Source organism: Pleuronectes platessa, chromosome 24, assembly GCF_947347685.1.
Source record: "Pleuronectes platessa chromosome 24, fPlePla1.1, whole genome shotgun sequence".
In the NCBI taxonomy this organism is placed as follows: domain Eukaryota; kingdom Metazoa; phylum Chordata; class Actinopteri; order Pleuronectiformes; family Pleuronectidae; genus Pleuronectes; species Pleuronectes platessa.
Genome location: NC_070649.1, coordinates 11481836 through 11499289, shown reverse-complemented (window position 1 = coordinate 11499289; position 17454 = coordinate 11481836). Strand labels below are relative to the sequence as shown.

Genomic DNA, 17454 nt, shown 5'->3' with positions numbered 1-17454 from the left:
AACGCAGAGACACTTGTGTTTTCTCTTCACTGACAAACGATTAAAAACTCAGTGGGTGAGCGGAGCTGGAGGCTGACAGTGAGGAAGCAGGTAGCGGACTTATTTGTCTTCATATTGAAGTCATGAAGAGCTCTGATGCTCTCTGCATTTGGTCGGTGGAGCCTCCAAACACGAGCCGTTCATCACGGTGAGCAGCGCTGCTCAGCGGCTTTTCCCACTAGTTTCTCTCCTAAAATGAGTTCAAAAGCACCACAGCTCCACCAAAACCCGTTTCCTAGCTGCTCCACATGTTTGTTCAGAGACACCGAGTGAAAACAAGCACCTGCTGATGATCCCTTAGTAATAAAATCAAGTAATTGTTCAGGAAGCAAACACACCGCTGATGGCCGAGGCTCCTGGTGAAGTTGAGCCAGACTTCCTATCAGAGCCGTGAACGTTTCATGCTGAGGATGCTGTAAAGTCATTATAGAAGTAGGGCTACATTTTATATCCATGTTGAATTTGATCAAATATTCATTTCAAGCCATGATTATCATTATTTGTGTAAATAATCATTAAAACCTGACAAACATTTCTGAAAAACTGTTTGACCCGTGTGAGAAATCTCTGTTAACCATTAGTCTGTTAACCAGTCATTATATGTTACCTTTTGATCAATAGATCAAGTCTTCTCAGACTTTTATAGCCAATAACACATTCTTATAACAAATGAAGGCCTTAGTGTCAACAAACACTGTGTTTAACCAGAATGTACACAGGTGTGCAGTAAGTGTTTGTGTAAATTGCAGCGTGTAAACATGTCATTTTAACCATTCAAACAGACTTTATTTATTGTGACGACCCCTTCTCACCTGGACACTAGGTGTTGCTGTTCTTCCGTTCCCAGAGCTACAGGTGGAGTGGAAATCAGCGACAATCAGTGCACATCTCGGCCAGGTGTGCTCTGGCCAGCACCCTTCTGTCTTGTTTTTGGAGACTTTGGTTGTTGCTTATAATTTATTCTGTTAAATAAATATCCTGAAATAGTGACAGTTCACCCGTGTCGTCTCCCTCATTGTCACAGTCGTGAGCCGGGCTGCGACGTTCATCTTTACAGATTTACTTCTATTTCAAACACACACACTTCACATTTCATTAGGGGCTACTAAATACTAAAATATTATATACATCATTATGCACACATAATTATAAGAATAGGATAAGTATGAAGAAAAGTAATGTCATTGCCTATGGATGGTGTCTTACATCATGGTGTAATCTTTACCCTCTTTTTCGGCCAAAGCAAAACACCCACACTCTTGTTTCTCCTCAGATTGTATAAATATTTCAGCTTTGCAACCAGTACATTTGGTATAGGCATAGGTGCGCAGGCATAGAAATGGCCAAGCTGATAAATCAAAGGAATATTAGACATCATAGCAATCAATGACACTGTGACATTAAAGCAAACTGACAACAAAATAGAATAACTTGACTAATGAAATCCTTTGTAGTTTAAAAGTTTTTTCCCAAATTGATTTTATTCGTTTGAAGGAGTTCCCATTTACTTAAATTGAAACTCCAAATGGGATCTACATTCGACTATATTCTTCTTCCAGAAAACTACTAACTGTATTGATATTTTTAAAAAAAAGTATTTTAACTGTATTGCACAAGCTTAAATTATACACAAAGGTAACCTTAAAAACGACGTCTTTATGCAAAATATTAGGTAGTTATGGATCAGTATTTTACTTTTGAGTAAAGCGAATAATTGAGTTGGAAAATCTGATACTTTTAAAGCAAACATCTGATTTGAAATAATTCAGATTTTAAGTACATCTGATCTAAAGTAAATTTGCTGATCTTACTGGTCTCCCTCTAAAAAAAAATTTCAATTGTGTGTTACCAAATGAAGTAATTTTGTGTTACGACCCGACTACATATTTCTTTTCAGGGTCTCTATTGAGATTATCTATTATCTATCATATCAATGGGGAATTGGCAACTGCAGGCGCCCCTGCTTGATGCTGTGCGAGAAGGGGGAAGGGGAGGGGGCGCGGGGGACAGTTCACCTCTGGGTCTCTCAAATGCAGTTATTCTCAAACTGTGTCGTGCGCCTACAGGTGGGGCGCGCGACCGGGAGGGGAAATGTTAGGCGGAACTAATGTTTTGAGTCAAAACTTTTGACGTCCGCATCTCTTTAACGGTGGAACTGTAAAAAAAAATTGTTCTTTCGCCGAAGCCAGGGGTCGGCAACCCGCGGCTCTGCAGCGGCTCCATGTACAGTTTTGTGCGGGCGAGTGTGTGTGTGTCCCCAGACCAGGGCCGGCCCTAGCACACTTGGATCTCTAGGCAAGCTTCACTCCTGGCGCCCCCCCCAAAACAAATTATAAAATTATTTCTTTCTTTGTCGAAGTTGCTTGGACACACATACTCTAACCATAAGCCTCAATGTGCTAGCATGTTCTGACAACACCAAGGAGCCAGTACCCCTTCCGTTTTTATGATTTTTGGCTAATTTTACCCTAATGTTAGATTAATTTTTTTAACGTCAAACTAACCTTATCCGGACTGCATCTTGTTCAAATTAAACACAATTTCAAGTACAAGCATTTCTGTGAGTGTAACTGCATTTTAAAGTGCATAAAACATACATTCAATTATTATGGTGTCTCTTTACTTCAAACATCTTAACATACATTATCACTCATAAAGAAATATAAACATTTACAATATAGACCTATTGAACATTAGCTTATAACTCGTCTTTATAAGGCACAATAACAATACATGACTTAATTACAGAGTCTGTGTGTGTCGGAGCTGAACTACACACTGTAAAGTAAACAATATACTATAGTGACCCGCCTGCAAGACGACACGCATGTAAAATAAACACCTATACAGGCGAATGTAGCCCCACCCACCTAGTGGCGCGAGTGTCTCCCGCCTCACTGCCCAGCAGAGTTTCTAAGTTTTTACCAGTCTCTAAGTAGACAATCAAAACAACATCAACACGTCTCAATGACACTCGTGTTTTCATCCGACTGCATTTGTCCAAGAGACTGAAAGATACAAATATAGATATAACAGGTAAATACACAGTCCCATCCTAACATCAGATATATTCAAACAGACAGAGCTGAATGGACTTCAGTCATTTACACACGTCTGCTTTTAAAGTCTTTAAAACTACATTAAAGTAATAAAAGACAGTTGTGTTTTGAAGTCTCTCCTGCTTAGAACGAAACGCACTGTGTCTGCGGAGAAGTGGATCTTCTCCATGTTTGATGAAAGCAGATGATCCAATGTAGGAAAAGTTCTTGTAAAGTAGTTTTGCTGTGAAGCGCTTGTCTGCTGACTGTCGTCTGTCGCGGTTTGAGGAATTTGTCAGAGAGAAGGTTCTCGTGCAACTGAGGTCTACTAATGGTGTGATTGGACTCATGAGAGGCTTTTGCTCTTTTATATGTAAGTCAAATAATCAAATAACCTATGGTATCAAAGGATCCAATTATCTATGTGACATGACAGCATCATAGGATCAAATAATCTTTAGTTGCTATTATCAGCCTTAAATTGCAGGAACATCATCTGGGTCTGAATCTTCCTCATTAATATTTTCATAGTTTTGGTCCTTTGCTACAATATAACTCCCCTCATGTAGATTGCCAGCCATTGTCTGAAATGCTACTTGATCAACTGTTTTGCAGGCTATAAGTGTTGTCAGAACATGCTAGCACATTGAGGCTTATGGTTAGAGTATGTGTGTCCAAGCAACTTCGACAAAGAAAGAAATAATCTTATAAAAAGTTTTCGTGGAAAATCGTTTCGAAATTTATTTATTTTGGGGGGCGGGGGGGGGGGGGGGGGGGGGGCGCCAGGAGTGAGGCTTGCCTAGAACGCCAGTTGTGCTAGGGCCGGCCCTGCCTCCCATCCACTCCTTCTCAATCTCCCTCATACACTCCTCATCCCAGTGTGTTTCCTGTACACATAATTTGCCATATTTGATCATTTCCAATATTTGTTGTCTTTTCCTTTTCTTGCGTAGCCTTTGGGTATTAAATGAGCTGACGGTTGCCATTGTTTATTCCTGATTGTCATTTTTTGTTCTTAGATTTACTCTTCTTGTTAATTCTTTGCTGCCTCTCTGTGTTTTGTCTTCTCCTTGTGTTATTTTCATCGCAGAGTCCTTGTCTGAGTCTGAGGCGAGTGCTTTTGGATCGAGAGCCGCAGTCTCTGTCGAAGCCGCGCCGCTCTGTGTTTCTCTCACGGAGCTAAGCTCGGCAGCTGACTGCCGCGCCGTGCTGTCCCGTTCTCGACAGTCCGTGCTGTTTTCGTTACGTTTTTTGGTCTTTTGTTCAGTTATTTTCTCCCCTTGCTCCCCTGTTAGCAAGCTGACTCCCAGCTCTGCACTTTCCTCCTCTCCTTTTATTCTCCTCCTCCCTCCCGCTTCGCGCCAGGCCTCGACGCACCAGCCGCCTCCTCTGCACCTGTGCTCTCCTCGCTCAGACTTACTTCCTCACTGTCCCCAGACTCATCTTGAACCTCCCCCGTTTCACTTTTGTTGCAAACACACACCTACAATTTATTTAAACACAGGCTGCATTCAGTATTGTTCCGGGCATTCCCTTAGTATATGTCCCGGCTGTACACACATCCTGCATACTCTTATTTGCTTCACGTGAATTACTCTAAAGTACTCCGCACCCAGCGCAGTATTGAATCTGGCTGAGTACGGCAGTGATTGGACCTGATTATTTAATTTTAGCTTGAGGAATCTTGTCCCGTCCGCCACGTTGGTACTCGACCACATCCTCCTCTTGATTGGTGACACAGCCTAATAATATTTTGCATAAGAACGTCGCTTTTAAGGTTACCTATGTGTAAATACAGTTACAATACTTATAAAATAAAAATGTAGATCCCATTTGGAGTTTCAGGGGTAAAAGCATTGTAGCCGAATCCAGTACAATTTAAGTAAATGGGAACTCCTAACGAATAAAATCAATCTGGGAAAAAACTTTTAAACTACAAAGGATTTCATTAGTCAAGTTATTCTATTTTGTTGTCAGTTTGCTTTAATGTCAAAGTGTCATTGATTGCTATGATGTCTAAGATTCCTTTGATTTCTCAGCTGGGCCATTTCTATGCCTCTGCGCCTATGCCTATACCAAATGTACCGGTTGCAAAGCTGAAATATTTATACAATCTGAGGAGAAACAAGAGAGTGCGGGTGTTTTGCCTTGGCCGAAAATATTTTTTATATTTATTTAACAGAATAAACAACCAAAGTCTCCAAAAACAAAACAGAGAAGGGTGCTGGCCAGAGCACACCTGGCCGAGATGTGCACTGATTGTCGCCGATTTCCACTCCCCCTGCAGTTCTGGGGAAGAAGGAACAGGGACACCTAGTGTCCAGGTGAGGGTGGAAGGGGTCGTCACATCAATAAGTTCAGAGCGACTGATATTCCTGTGTTCAGGACCTCACTGACTAACTACATACTGAATGTCAAAGATTGTTACTGAATATATTTGGAGACTCAAAGTAAATTCCAACATTTACTCTGTTTTAAATTGTTCAAAGTAAAGTCCAACATTTTCACTGTGGAATAGATCATTTCAGGATACTTCAAAGTAGACGCAGACAACTGGTCACATCGAAAGAGCGTGACAGCGCAGGAGAAACAGGGACCTGGCCTCAACATGAGATAACCTCAGTCGGCGAATTTCCAGCTCCATTCGTTTAATTTCCCCATGAGTCACCTCCTGGAATTTTGTGTCAATTACTCCAATCTCCACCAGATTATCACGAGGATACTCCTGACATTCTCCTTTAAACGTTTATCCTCGATATCCTTCTTGACCTGGTGTGTGACGTCACACTACGCTCACACATTACCTGATCACAGGTCTCATTCACAAAAATCGCCTTCTCCGCCTATCCAGTCTTTCACAAATGCGGAGGAAAAGCGTGCACCGGACGAGCCCCCATTTGCTCAAGACTGTGGCAAGGAGGGAGACGACACGGGTGAACTGTGGCTCTATTAGAATATTTATTAATGGAACAAACTACAAACCAAAGTCTCCAAGAACAAAACAGAAAAGGGTGCTGGCGTCTGATTATTTACACACATAATGATTATCATAATATACAGAAACATGTATCCTAGTGTTAATATGATGAGCAAAAATGTGTATTTACTAAGTAGAGAAACTGCCAATTCCAGTAAAGCCTAAACATTTTCTGGAAAATAAATGATGGAACCTGTTGACTTTTTGTATTAAATGAGACGAATGTGACCCAATATAAATTTTATCATGGCTTGAAATGAACATTTGATCAAATTCCACATGGATATGAAATGTAGCCCTATTTCTATAATGACTCTCCAGCATCCTCAGCATGAAACGTTCACGGCTCTGATAGGAAGTCTGGCTCAACTTCACCCGGAGCCTCGGCCATCAGCGGTTTGTTTGCTTCCTGCAAAATTACTTGATTTTATTAAAAAGAGATCCTCAGCAGGTGCTTGTTGTCACTCGGTGTCTCTGAACAAACATGTGGAGCAGCTAGGAAACGGGTTTTGGTGGAGCTGTGGTGCTTTTGAACTCATTTTAGGAGAGAAACTAGTGGGAAAAGCCGCTGAGCAGCGCTGCTCACCGCGGTGAACGGCTCGTGTTTGGAGGCTCCACCGACCAAATGCAGAGAGCATCAGAGCTCTTCATGACTTCAATATGAAGACAAATAAGTCCGCTACCTGCTTCCTCACTGTCAGCCTCCAGCACCGCTCACCCACTGAGTTTTTACTCGTTTATCAGTGAAGAGAAAACACAAGTGTCTCTGCGTTCACACTAAACACGGGAGCCACGGCTCGACTGAGTCTCCACGGTTCTCATGGTGTGTTCAAGTACCGCCTACCGATCGGGACTCTTCATCAGTCCGGTAACTCACTCCGATAGTTCGTCGTGGATCTATACGCAAAGATAGAGATGGCAGAAGTCGCTCCAGCTCCACCTGCCGCCAAGGTTAAAGCAAGAAGAAGGTCGTGAAACTGAAGACCGCCGGCCCCAGCGTCAGTGAGCTCATCTTGAAGGCCGTGTCCGCGTCCAAGGACCGCAGTGGCGCGTCAGTGTCCGCCCTCAAGAAGGCTCTGGCTGCCGGAGGCTACGATGTGGAGAAGAACAATTACCTCGTCAACACCACCATCAAGAAGCTGGTGGTCAGTGGGACCCTGGTCCAGACCAAGGGATCCGGGGCCACCGGCTCGTTCAAGATGAGCAAGAAAGAGGCAGTGAAGAAGGCCGCTCCAAAAGCGAAGAAGCCCGCCGACAAGAAACCCGGAGTGGCTAAAAAGCCCAAGTCAGCGGCAGCCAAGAAGCCAGCAGCCGCTAAAAAGTCCCCGAAGAAGGTGAGTAAACCAGCAGCGGCCAAGACGCCTACCAAGAGCCCCAAGAAGGTGGCGAAGAGCCCCAAGAAGGTGGTGAAGAAGGCCCCTGCTGCCAAGAAGTCCCCCGCGAAGAAGGTCGCCAAACCCAAAGCGAAGAAGACAGCAGCCAAGAAGAAGTGAGCTGTCCTCACTGTGAAACATGTCCATCCTGGTAAAATGTTCTTTTAAGAGCCACACACGTCTATCCACAAAGAGCTGTTTCCTCATCATTCATCACCACTTTCACTAAATATGTAGAGACATAGTTCTTAACTACAGGGAGTCTAGATAGATTGAGCAATATTAGATGTCATCTTACAATGTTCAGATTAAGAAGTTAGTAAATATCAAAACATCAAATATTATAAAACATAGCTTTAAACTCTGTGAAGGAGTAGCCTACTCCTACCTACACACATGCATCATGTAACATGATGTTCAGCAATATCATCATTACTTCATATACCATACTTTTTAAAGAGTCTGCCTTAGTTGTTATATTTATCGTATTACCTTGTGTCTTTCCTTGCTAAATATAAAAGTGACAGTTGCTTAGAAAAATGACAATTCCGGCTTCACATCATGTAACCATACTGTGCTGTAGTAACCTCAGGCAGCCAAAAGATGGAGCTGCTCTCCAAATGATGTGAACCTGAGTAAAGTCCACTACCAGAAGAACTCTCCTCCATGTTCTGTCAGAAGCTTTGTTTTCCAGTAGCTCAGCTTCTCCTTGTTTATTGCAGCTACTCGTTTGAGTCATAGAAATGAGCTCTGTAGCTGCATCAACTTGATCAGTGGCTGTCATTAAACTAAAGAATTAATGACCTGTCATCAGACACTGCAACACCAACGAGGGAAAGTTACGAGGTTAAATTTATTAACAGGGAGTAGAGGGTTTTTCCAGGTGATGTTTTTTCTCAGCTTTATGATTTAAACACTAAGTAATTTTTTCAGCGTATGATTAAAATATACTATCTCAAGACCAACATTACAACCTTAGCTCACCTGATGAGGCCAAAGCTATTTGAGTTCACTGAAGAAGAACCTGAGAAGTGGTCGAAAGCTCAGAAAACAAGTTGAGCTCTTGGTTGAACTGATCCAGTCACGCTCCTCTGAAATAATTATAAGATATCTTAGCAAAACTTGATATTTGCATGCTTATATTTACGTTTGATACTCTAATTCTGTCTTAAATTAACTTTTACATAAATAAAACCTGGCACATTGTACAGTTTAATTCAGATCAAACAAATAACTTAAGACAGGGTGCTTTGATGACTCAGGCCAAATCATAGCCAGGCCAGATCATGGGAAACTAACATACATAAGGAGAAACTTTTCAAGGGGATGGCTGGAGGAAAGTGCAGAGCTGGGAGTCAGTTTGCTAACAAGGGAGCAAGGGGTGGAAATAACCGAACGAAAGACATAAAAAAACTGAACGAAAACAGCACGGACTGCGGAGAACGGGTGAGAGTGAAGACGAGAGAAAGAACGGAGCATGAAGTTAAAAAAAAAAGATCACAGATCACAGATCAATAGAATCTATATCAGCTGATCAGACATCGCTGAACCCTCTCTTCTTCCTCATCCTTCCATTCGCACGCACGCAGAACCCCTTGCCACTGTCACGGTAGTATTTATTTATTTAGAGCATCGGACCGATTCCCTCACATCTGTGGATCCTCAACTCCTCTGGGATATTATTTGGAAAGTTTCTTCATTTCCTGTAAATGATCTCCAGTGCGCTCTGTGAGCCTGATGGCACAGTCACGTTCACTGCAGTGATTTGATGAGACACGCAGTGTTTGAAGATATTATTAAAACCTATGAATGACTCGGCTCCGTAACTCCACGGTTAAATGGAATCTAAACGTAATTTGCTGCAAGTTATGTTTAAATTAAAAGGTTCGAGTGGAACAGATATGTCGCGCGAGCAAAACTAAGCTGTTGGTTTTAATGTAAATGATGAAGTGGATCAATAATCTGACTTCAGTTCACCACCTCACGTCTGTGTCGCCACTTTCCCGTCTCCAAAACGTTCGTACGCATGGGTCAGAGTTTGCGTGGAAATACGCAACGTTTGCTTGAGAAGTGGCGTACGAACGTTTCAGCCAGCGCAACGGTTATAAATGAGACCCCCTGTTCTCTCCCCTCGTTGCTCCTCTCCGCCTATTTTCCCTCTGTGCCTCGTTTGACCAGCGGTGGAAGTGTTTGGTCCCTGTGCCCTCTCACTGGCATTTTCCTGTCTGTTCTCTTGTTGTCCGTCCTTCACTTCACTTCTTTCATCTCCTCCTCTTGCTCTGTCCCTGATTGTTTTTACGTCTGTCTGCTCCTTCTCGTTTGTTGCCGTGCTGTCCGTCTTTCGAGGTTAAACAAAAAAATCGAAATTTCCCCCAAACAGCAAGATATGTCAGGGGATTGTTGAAAATAATAAACTCTACTTTTCGAACAAACGAAAAACTGACAATACATTGACGTAGAAACTTATTTTACTTGTGAAACAGACACTTAAGTTTGGCTTTTTCCACTGCTCTTGCCATCTCACTGTGACGACCTCAATGGGCGTGTTCAGGGTGCTATGTCTGTAAGCGAATGACTCCACCCACAATACCTATTTATATATGTCAATAAATCAGGGGAAATGTTCAGAAAGGAAAAGTTAAGATACAATTTTATCATAATATTGTGTGAAAACCCTGGAGTTGTCCTGCTGTGGTGTTGTGCTTGTGTGTGTTTCAGGTTCCTGTAGGCGGAAGTCAGATCTTAGTAATCAGTAGTGATATGGCACACCTGTGCTGACCAGTATTTAAGAGGGCTGCACACTGGGCTATCCCCTTCACCAGATCTACCGACACATCCCAGCTTTTTTCTTCTACTCGATCTACTTCTACCTATTCTTCATCGTATGTATCAATCCAACCGGACGTTAGCGTTGTGATTGTCTTGTTTGGGGGGTGTGTGTGTCCCCCTGCGGCAGTGACGCACTGTGCGGGGGTATCTGAGACTGTTTGGAAGTGTACCTCGCGACAATGGCGGAGGCAAGCATGGAGCGGGTGAGTGGAAACGCGGTGACCCACGGAGGTGATAGCGGGAGAGGCACGGAGTTAAAGGCAGAGCAAGAGCTGCACAAACAATGAGAGGAATGAGAGGGAGCTAACCGTAATGGTAGAGATTGAAGGCGAGGGTGAAGCAACGGCTATGGAGCTGATGAGGTGCGTGAGGGAGCTGTGTGGAGGGCTGCTGGCGTGTAGACACATGGACGGAAAACAAATATGAGATGACCATGAGTCACCCGAAAGTGAATGAGAGGCTCATGGATGGGTTTAAAATTGGATAAACGAGGCTGCATGCTAGAAAGCTTATTAATGATGAGCTGGTGGTATCATTTATGAATCTGCCATTTTACATCAAGGACAGTATGATACTAGATAAACTCCAGGGCTGGGGAGTCTCGGCAGTATCTCCGATAAAGAGGAGGATGTGGCCTGGAACTAATGTGGACAAGATATTTAAAAGTTAAATTCAATAGCCACATCCAGTCATTGGCTCTCCATTACTTATCTCTCCTTCGCACAAATCTCTATCCTCATCGCTCTATCTTCCATCTTGTCTATCACCTGTCTGCTACTCTCCTCATCTACCTCTTCTTTCTTATATAACTCTATATAAAATTCTTCAACTCTTTCCACTATCCCTACAAGGTCCGTTAATTTTTCCCTTCCCTTTCCCTCCACTGGCTCAAAATAAGTTCTCCTGCCTTGTCTTCTCTAGCCCTAAGAAATACTCTGTACATTTTTCACCCTATATTGCATACCTCGCCTTACTTATAATTATTGCACCTTTTCACATTCCCTGCTCTATCTCCTTTAGTTCATCTTTCATCCTTATGCATCCCTCTGTCATAATTACCCCTTCCCCAGCTTTCTTCTCCTCTTCCTCTAACTCCTGTTTTAACTTTTTTCTCTCTCATTCTTTCCCCTGTTCTTACTGTTTCTTGCTCATGCCCCTTATCCCCTCTTTCAACCTTCCCCACCACCTCCCTATATCTTCCTTATACATTCTGTCATTCATCTTGTGACGACCCTGGAGTTGTCTGCTGTGTGTGTTGTGTTTCAGGCTCCTGTAGGTGGAGTCGGACTCTGGTGATCAGTGGGGATGTGGCACACCTGGGGGCCCACTACTGTAGAGGCCTGCAGACTGGGCTCTGGTCTCTCATTCACCGGGTCTACCATCAGATGGGCATGTGGAGGTTTTCTTTGTTTTTTGTTCTTTGTAGTATTATTCCTTTAGAATAAATACTGTAACTGCAGAGCTTTGTGCCATTCAGTGTTTCTTGTTGCACACATGAGCCAAGGTGTAAAAAGTGAGGGCTCGTCCGAAATCCAGATCCAAGTTAGTTTCTCACTCTTTTCTGTCCTGAGAAAGTAATAGGCCTCTAGTAGGATAAGTTTCCCCTGGAATAGTGTACTGGTTGCCCAGGGTGTGTGATAACTTTAGAGTGTGAATGTCTGCTTCTGATGTAATGCTTTGAGCTTACAACGGTGGGACTAATTGCATTCATTATCAGGCACTAGTTGGAGGGATTTACCTTTGGAGTTACCTTTCCTGGTAGGAATAAGCAACAGTATCTCTCTCGGGGGTCTGTTGGATTGTTATTTTTGTTTGTTATTTTTGTGCATAAACATGATTTGACTTCGTGTCTTGGGTACACGTCCATGACCGTCTGGTGAGTAACAGCATTGCTGGGGCTTTACCTGGTCATTGGTTTTGTGTTTAAAACACCTGTCATGAAATGCATGAAGACTAGGGTCTAGAGAAGGTAGTTAGCATTGGTTAGGCAGATAGTCATGGGAGAGGTATTCCAAAGGTAATGAAATGTACATTTAAAAATAAATAAAAGGGTTATCTGGGTTTGTTCATTTGAAACGATGGCTACCATGGAGGAATTTGTGCAGTGTCCAATCGGGAGGTGCTAGGAAAATGTACCAGGGAGCAGTTGCTAAAAAAAATTTCAGGCTCACCTTGAACTCTCCTTCTCCAACATACATCTGTTTTATCTTCCTCCCTCATCAAATATCAAATCAAAGTTTATTGTCACATGGACCAATGACAGTGTCATCGGAGCGGTGCAATTCATGGCAGGCAACATCTACGCAGTAGACTACTTTACAAAATAGAAAATAACATAACATAGTAACATATAACAGTCAAATGAAGCAGCAGTTTACAGGATGAGGAAGTGGGGAATATTACATTGAATATAATAAATATATGTGAAGTGCATTTGTATGAGTAGGGGAGCAGAATGTACTTGGTGACTGTTCAGAGGGTCAGTGTTGATTGTTCAGAAGCCTTACGTCCTGAGGGAAGAGGCTGTTTTTGAGTCTGGTAGTCCGTGCTCAGATGCTCCGAGCACGCACGTTCTCTCTCTCTAAATCATTTCCATCCATTCTTCATTGCTTTCTTTATTTTCTCTTACTCCTTTTGCTGTGCCCAGCCATATTTCATCACCATTCCCTCTTACTTCATCTACAATATTCTGTGCTCATGAAGCCCGGTGTGTATCCATACACCATATCCCTCGCCTTATCCTTGCTCTCCATATCACCATGTTGTAAATAGATTCTCCCTCTACTGTGATTTTTGGATTGAGTCTGAGTCGAGTGCTTTTGAATCGAGAGCCTGGGCTGCAGTCTCTGTCGAAGCCGCGCCGCTCTGTGTTTCTCTCACGGAGAAAAACTCAGCAGATGTCTGCCGTGCCGTGCTTTTTTCGTAATGTTTTTTTGTCTTTCATTAGGTTATTTTCTCCCCTTGCTCCCTTGTTACCAAGCTGACTCCCAGCTCTGCAATATCCTCTGCTCCTTTTTTTTTCTCCTCCTCCCTCACGCTTCTCGCCAGGCCTCAGCGCACTGGCCGCACCAGCTGCACCCTCTTCCTGCGCACTACATTTCCTCATCTTCACATGTGCTCTCCTCGCTCAGACTGACTTCCTCACTGTCCCCAGACTCATCTTGAACCTCCTGTTTCACTTTTGTTGCACACACACTCCTCCAATTTTTTTAAACACAGGCTGCATTTAGTATTGTTCCTGCTGCACTCCCTTGCGTAGTGCCCCTGGAACCCGCATTTGTGACACATAAAGTCAGGGCATTCCCTTAGTATATGTCCCGGCAGTACACACATCCTGCATACTCTTATTTGATTGTCGTGAATTACTCTAAAGTACTCCGCACCCAGCGCAGTATCGAATCTGGGTGAGTACGGTAGTGACTGGACCTGATTATTGAATTTTACCTTGAGGAATCTTGTCCTGTCCGCCACGTTGGTACTCGGCCACATCCTCCTCTTGATTGGTGACACAGCCGAGACTCCCCAGCCCTGCAGCTTTTCCAGGATCTCCCAAGCTTCAATATAAAACGGCAGATGAAGGAATGACACCACAAGCTCATCGTTTGTCTGCTCTCTGGCGTGGACTCTTGTATCCACGATCTTAAATCCCTCCATCAGCCTCTCCTTCCTTCTCGGAACGCTCATTGTCATTTCAAATTTATGTGTGGAGATGAATCTGCAGGCCCTGAGTCCGCCGCAGAGCTCGCGCACACATTTCATAATTTCCATCACGCTTATGATCTTCTCTCCTTCTACCTCCATATTCAGAGTGAGCTCCCTCTCACTTCTCTCCGTTACAATATTTCCCCGACAGTTTATTTCACTTGTTTTTTTTTGTCAGTTTTCCTGCTCATTAGTTGTATTTCCGTTCCGTGGCCCTTCTTTAACATGGTCCGTCATTTTAAACAAAAGTGCCCGAAAGCATTCCCAGGCAGTCTCCCATCCAAGTTCTAACCAGGCCCGACCCTGCTCAGCTTCAGAGATCAGAGGAGATAGGGCGTGTTTTTCTCTTTTTATCATCAAAAATATATTTTATACATTAATTGTATGTACATTACTTTTTTACAAACTTCATGCATTGCCTGCCCTGTTCAGGGCTTGTACATTTTACATGCATATCACATACTACACAGGAAACGGACAAATACATAAATTAATAAAATCAAAATCAAACCATTGAAAAAAAACATCCCTTTTAATCAAAATTCATTCACACCTCATTCACATCTCCATTTATTATTTCAATAAAAGTGCTATCGTCCACGAATCCTTTCCTAAACTCCTCTTCCCCAATAAAGCTCCATATCCATCTCAAGTCTCTTTCTGTCAAGTTTTTGAACATATTCCATACATCACATTTCCTTTCCTCATAATGGGCCATGTTCCTTCTTAATTTTACCTAGCATGGCTTAAAACATAGTTCATGAGATTTCTGTTGCATCCATTCGATCTTTCATTCACACCAAACAGCCACAGCTTCTTCCAATCCATCCTCACCGCCAAATCCACTTTCCATCCTTTATTGATTAACTTCTTTTTTTCGAAGTATACCCTTCTCAACATTCGACAAACTCATGCATACATGTTTCCACTCCCACACCACATACATCACATTCCTTTCCCACCTTCCTGTCAAACTTTCTAAATATCCGGTTATTGTAAATCCGGTTGTGCCTTAGAATAAAATCAAAGTGTTCACATACAATACTGTTACATTTCCCTCTCAAATTCTTCCATATCTTCCTCACATCCATTCCATCCATGACTTTTGTCGTAGAATTTTCTCTATAGTCAAGCACAAGTCATTGCAATTGTTCTTTCTGGTAGTTTAATTCAGCATCTGCAGATGGGCATCAGTGTACAAGACCATGGCAAAGATTTCATACAATGAGCAATGACATACAGAACACACATCCCTCTTATACAGTTACAAGCTCCTCCTGGAGAGGAACACATGTTATCAATTAACCTCTTTGATCCTTAGAAATAGGTGATCAGTATCCTGTCTTCTACTTGGTCTCAAGCCCCTCGAGTCAAACATCTGTTTTCACGGTTCGCTTATCAGTGTTTTACAACCCACTAACATCCCCCTCCCTGTGAAGTGTTTGTTAAGTGACCCTGTAAGTTAGGAAGTAATATAACCATCAATTGCTTAAGCAAAACACCCTGATTCCTAAGGGACTGCATTTGCTCATCTTTCTATACATCAAAGTAGTTCCTTCCATCAATCAATGCCCAAATGGTAAAATTCCCGTCACACTTTGTTCCACACTTTCCCTGCAACGGTTCTCATCTCTTTACTTCTCATACATTTATACATCCCTCTGGTTCTAACTTTTGTCAGACTCTTTTTTTGTCACTCTCCTTCCCCAACATACATCTCTATTTTATCTTCCTCCCTCACCACGTTCTCTCTCTCAATAATTTCCATCCATTCTTTGGGCATTGCTATCTTTATTTTCTCTACTACTCCTTCTGCTGTGCCCAGCCATATTTCATCACCCTTCCCTCTTACTTCATCTACAATAACCTTTGCTCTCATGAAGCCTGTGTTGTGCAATAGTGCTTAAAAAGTGTTACCATAGAATGGTGTGCCTTTATGCACTCAATACATTTGGATATCAAAATAAAATATAAAACATTAATATTTAAAATATTAATATTAAATCATAACTTTAATTGGTTAAAGTTCTCGCGGGGCACCACCCTTCATAGAAGGGAAAAGAGAGCCAATTTATTGATTAAGATCAGTCTCATTTAGATCTAGTTCAATTAGAAATCTCAATATTTTACCATTAAAGATTATGTAATGAACAGGGAAGGACAATTGTGAAAGAAGAACATTTATTATGAACATAATAAGTATAAAAACACCAATTACTAAACAATCAAACTAACTAATGACTGACTGACTAAATATGAGTGTGTGAATGTAAATTAGGGGCCTCCCAAAATGGCTGACCAATTTTCACACGTTTCTAGAATGCTTTCAAAATGGTAGTTTATCCCCTAAGATAAGAGCCCCCCCCCCTTCTTCTGAGGTTGCTTTACAGGGGTAGGTTTAACTAGGTGGAGACTATGCGTGTGTCTGTGTTGATGTTAATCAGATAATGCAAGAGTCAGAGAGACCTACAAAGGAGGCCTGTGAAGGGCCTAACTAACAATTACTTTCAAATAACTTGTTGCAACAATATCACACCACATATCAAACTTATAAACACACACCGATCAAATAAACAGTCTTGCTTAGCGTAGTATAATTATTAAGCCCAGATTATGTTACCAGTCCGAGGGAAAGGGGAAAAGAAGTTGCAGTCCAGTTGCAGTTCTGTGACGTCTCCTGGGTTTGTCGGAAGGGTTCTGCCTTAGCGGTCCTGTTGAGCTGTGAAGCTCCGTTGCTTGTTGAAGTTTTCCTGCAGGACATCGCGTCGCTACGAGGAGTTTGTAGAACTTCAAGGGTGAGGAGATTTCCTTGAGAAGATGAGCTGGGAGCTGCACCTTTGACCTCTGGTAGTTGGTGGGAAGAGAAGAATAGGCTGGGGCAGCCAGGCCCTCTCCTCAGCAATGCAGGAGAAACGGCTGGAAAGCCCTGCTGTCCTCGGTGGGTGGATGGAAAGAGAGCTTGAGCAGCCTTCCGCCCTCGGCGGGATGGAAGAAGAGAGGAAGATTTTGGGGAGACCTCTCCTTATATTGGCCCCGGTGACCTCACAGGTCTTGGACCAGAGTGACCAATAGGAGTGACCCTCGTGGTTCTTGACACCTTTGTGTGACACTGCCCAGATCCCAGGACATGCAGCATCCTGTTACATCCTCTGGGAGACTGAGTTCCTTGACTTTCTAAGATCAATGAACCTGTGGCATCTTGGGGGATTGAGTCACTCCAGCACATGCGACTTGCTTGTTTCAAGTTTGACTGAAAGGAGGTCTGTGGTTGGCACAAAAACCATGTCCCAACACCTGGTATGTATTCATACACCATATCCCTGACCTTCCTTATCCCTGCTCTCCATGTCATCCTTTATTAAATGATTTCTCCCTCTACTGTGATTTTTTATTTTTTTATTTAAAAACACTGGTTGTTCCCATACCTGCCTCACATTCTTGCATTCATACTTCACGCCTCTCACAAACTCTCCCCACACTCCAAGCATCTCTTTGT

At 42.8% G+C, this 17454-nt stretch overlaps 2 protein-coding genes and 1 pseudogene across 2 annotated transcripts in view; 2 read left to right on the top strand and 1 right to left on the bottom strand.

The window, feature by feature from the left end:
* Positions 1-17454, top strand: part of LOC128431094 (uncharacterized) — an 870493-nt gene that overhangs the window by 709192 nt on the left and 143847 nt on the right. The gene's annotated exons all lie outside the window — the stretch shown is intronic.
* The window catches only part of LOC128431095 (histone H4), a 317773-nt gene that overhangs the window by 177652 nt on the left and 122667 nt on the right, over positions 1-17454 (bottom strand). The gene's annotated exons all lie outside the window — the stretch shown is intronic.
* LOC128431102 (histone H1-like) lies at positions 6970-7860 on the top strand (annotated as a pseudogene).